The following is a 4,475-nucleotide window of genomic DNA, read 5'->3' on the forward strand; positions in this document are numbered from 1 at the left end:
TTCAAAAGAAATTATTAATTTTATTTTAATTCAAAAAAAATAATTTGAATTAACTATCCATATATTCAATATATTAACCAATTAATCTAAATCAAATACTATATATACTTGATATAAGACAATCCTAATCTAATTTAAATATTCTTATTAAATCTTAAATAAACTTCACAAATTATTTTGCTTCCGACGTGCAATGCCAATAAAAGTTTTCTAGCTGGATTCAACTGTTGGGTCACGGGTGAGTTAGAACCTGCATTTTCATTCACGCTATTAATAATATTTATGTAATAAAAAGTTCTTATGCTTATATGATTATTCATATTATATATACGTTCAGGTCAAAATTCAATTAATATTTTCAAATATTAAGATTGAAAATCAATTAAATTTAAGAATTATTCGAATCAAATGATACTCTAATTTCGAATCTTTTGATCTAAAAGAAAGTTATATTTAGTATAGTTTTTAGCTGTCCAAAAATACTTTTTAATAGGAAACGAAATGCTAAACAAATTATTTTTGCTGTATAGACTGCTTTTGCAGATTGAAAAAAAAAACTGAATTTTGAAACTGAAATAATTAATAAATAAAATAATAAAAAACAGTTTTTTTTCTTTTAAGTTTGACAAAATTCCATAATACAAACAAATGTTGTGATGTATTTTCCATTTTCAAAACTCTGGAAAAAAGGGAATGTTGCCCAGAAAAATCAGCAAATATAACACCTAAACCTAAGCAAATAAAATAGTTAAGTTTATATTTACACAAATCATTATCAAATGAAATGTTCAACCCATTGGCCTCCTCAATTGAAGGAGCTTAGAATAAATAAACTATGAAGATATTATATTACACAAAAAAATCGAACACAAGAGAATGTTACAGAAGGCACTGACCTTATTCAGTTGCGACCAGCAACTGAAACTGAATATTGCTTTGCGGTCTTTCCGAACAGATAGAGTGGTAACTGGGAGTCGAAGATACTCGTGACTGGGTTTTCTCCATGATCATCCCTCTTAATGTCTGCAATCTACATGATCACCAAATTTACGCATTGTCAGATCTAAATGACAAGCCAAAGAATTGCATCAAAAACAGGCAGCTAGAAGATATATGTATATAGTCTATATTACATGTAATCGGACGCAAGTATGTTCAAAGCAGCATGACAAGGAGCCATTTCCACCAATGATCTTGGCCAAAATTGAAGATATCATTTAGAGGAATCGACAAGTTCATCACTGAATATATTTGGACACCCATCCCAGTTCCCCTGTTCTCTTGCTTCCCAATAACCACCCACATAGTAGAAGGGTCCATTACCATCTTTCTGGAACCATCTAGGTTTCCAGCCATTTTCTTGCATTTTTCTCGACTGCACAGAAAAGGAATGCAGAGTGAAGATCAGCGGTAAAAGCAACAAGATACAAGATATAAATCGTTGCCAGTATGTCATAACCATATCTAACATTTTCTACCACAGAAATATAATTCATGTCACTGGTTGGAGGATTCATTTCTCATTACCATAAGGGTTGCTTCTTACAACAACATAGTTTCTAAACATGTCATTAGAAGTTCTAACGAATGTTGATATATATGATTTCTAAGTTACAACATAGCTATTGATCCTATACAAGAAAATTGAGAAGGTGCAACCATACTGTTCTCTGCCTCTTTTCCAACCGTTGTTTCTCTGTATTTGCTTTATCAAATTCCCCATTCTCCAAATGACGTTGGTCTGGTCTAAGCCTAGAATCCGTAGGTGGGAGCTTCTCCTTAATCCGTGATCAAATACCCGGGATCAGACAAAACTATAGGAAACAATTAGATATGCATAAGGGGGAAAAGAAATTGCTTATGATTACGTGATTCAATACATCATCTCTACCTGCAGTTCAGGCATTAGCTCATTTAGTGTGATTGCAAATGATGTTAAGTTGTAACGAGTCGGATTAGGAGGTGGCTCATTCTTTTTCCATAGCAAGGAGGCATTTGAAGGACTTAAGTCCTTTGACTTGCCACTCTCATAACCATTGATATAATACATGCTGTCATCCCATTTGCCAAATAATGTAGCAACCTTATTACCCGAAAGGTCTTCAACAAAACCGTGGACCTAAGTAAATGTACGGCATGATAAACAAATATTACAGATAATGACTATTTAAAGACACAAGGTAGATTAATAAAGTCAGGGCAAAGCACTAGCATAGGATAGTATCATTTTCCATATTGGTTGAAAGGAACTAAATCAAGCTGCTAAAAAGAAACTTAAGAAAGATTCAGATCGACAATTAACCTGGCGACGATTCCGCTCAAGAATAGATTGCTCTTTGAATACAAGTTTGCATGAATATTGGCAATTCCCGCGAATGTGCATCAATCCATGGTGATCGCAATACACTTTACCAAGGATAAGATTATAAATATTAGTAGTTACCTGCAAAGAATGAAGTTCAAATAACTCATAGCACATATATAGAAATGGAAGCGCAGCACATCCAGTAAATATGCAGTTCAGTAGTGCACACCTTGCTCCACTGAAATATTTCACCATCCTCAAACTCCAGGGTTATAACTCCAACAGGTTCCAGCTGGATCGACCGCCCGGAAAACTTTGCACGGAGATCACTCTCACCCCAGATTCTCCACCCTTTGCCTTCACAATGAAAGGCAATAAGGGTTGGATGGTGACTAACCTGTTTCAACTTGAAAGGTAAGATATGTTCCTTAATTTTTCAATTTCAGTATATGGCTGCATATTTCTTAGCATGGAGAAAGCTCTACCGATAGATCTTGAAGACTGACCTTCTCAGAGAAAAAACGAACGCCTCTTTCAGGATAGTATGCCTCATAAGTTTCACCTAGTAAAGGATTGAAAGGCTTGCAATCCCGCCCTTCAGTCGAAGAATAGCCAGAAACAGCAAATGCAGCTACATTAACAATTCGCTGGAGACTGTTCCCCTGAGAATATAACAGAAAACCTAAACAGTCCATACAATCAGATTGCACGGATATAAACCAAGAACACCTGCTGATGTTCATCAAACCTTAATAACCATTTCAACAAGTCCAAAAAATCTAAAGAGGTACATGTAACATTACCTTCAAAAAGCTAGTAAGGAAAACTTGTTACAAAAGCTAATACAGATTTTCCATTATATTGTTTCTAGGTGACAATGAGCTTTCATACTTACAACAGTTAAGAGCGAACAACAATTTGTCAAATCCTAAAGTTCCTCATGTTGCAAGTTGTTTGAAAACTTTATAAATTTTTTATGTAACCTGAAGAGCAAAATTATTGTGCATATATCAAGAGAAACATGGAATATAATAATAAAATGCATGAATAGCTTACTTCTTTTCCATACTTGTATGCTTGGTCCAAAAGTTTCGAATATTCTAGGTCCTCAAAACATTTCTGAAGCGATGATATTGGTTCATTAAAGTAAACAGGAAGACAAACTCGTGTGAGATCCTTTCCCACACTGTCTTTGATCACAGACCAAAGGCTAACCTCTTTCTCTTTTAGAACTGGATCAGGGAGTTTTTTTCGCCTTTCGATTTGGGGATATCTGGAATCAGAATTTTCTTTATCAGCACACATATTTTCCACAATATCGAATAGATTTTCAGCTTCTTTCTGATTGTCTGCTTGATCAGCTGCCCCTCTTAAAGATCAACAACTAACACGAGTTCAGGATAACACAGTTTTTTGTCATAGAGGAAAGTTTCACCGTCACAAGACAATTCCTCAAGCTCTTGTTTCTCAATAACATCAGAACTTGAAGATGTATCTCCAAAAACAATGAGAGCAAGACTCGTATCCAGGCAACCTGTTCTCTCTTCGAAACGCTATTCAAATGAAGAGACTTTTGTATCAGTGAAAATATACAACCGTTAGATTTGCTCTCCAACTACAAGAATAAAATTATGTTATGCAATACTTCCCGATACAGTTGTATGATCGCAGAAGAAATACATGAATGGGACATATATAAAAATCCAGTTCCGAAAATGAAAAGAAATGCTATCAATTCAAGATAATGCAAATGGAAAGGCTCAAAATTAAAGCCTTGAGTGGTGAACCCCTCGGCAAGGTAGGAGCATTTTGCTAAAAAAATTCTATTATCGTCGGAAGAAGGACAAAGAATCGTAAACTCAAAAAAGGACGGCAACAAACAATAAGAACCCAATTCGGCATTTAAGAGACGTACTCCATCCTCGTCAACATACAATACTCATTCACCGTAAACATGAGAATTGAAATCACGGAAACGAAATAGAAAGAAATTAGAGAGAAATAGAAAGTTCAGAGAAGAAACTTACGATTAAAAAAAACTACATGAAAAATGCAAGAAACCTACGGTGGTTCTTGCTCTTCAATTTCCCAATTATCACCCCCTGTTTTCTTTTCTAATAGCTCAGATATCAATGCCTAACAATTTATATATTTTTAGGGCACTAAAATT

The 4,475-nt window shown here is 34.6% G+C and overlaps 1 pseudogene; it reads right to left on the minus strand.

Annotated features, from left to right (window-relative positions):
* Positions 1–1,139: 1,139 nt before the first annotated feature.
* Positions 1,140–4,207, minus strand: LOC120162765 (annotated as a pseudogene).
* Positions 4,208–4,475: the final 268 nt, after the last annotated feature.

Source organism: Hibiscus syriacus, unplaced genomic scaffold (assembly GCF_006381635.1).
Source record: "Hibiscus syriacus cultivar Baekdansim isolate YM2019G1 unplaced genomic scaffold, ASM638163v2 tig00002894_pilon, whole genome shotgun sequence".
In the NCBI taxonomy this organism is placed as follows: Eukaryota; Viridiplantae; Streptophyta; class Magnoliopsida; order Malvales; family Malvaceae; genus Hibiscus; species Hibiscus syriacus.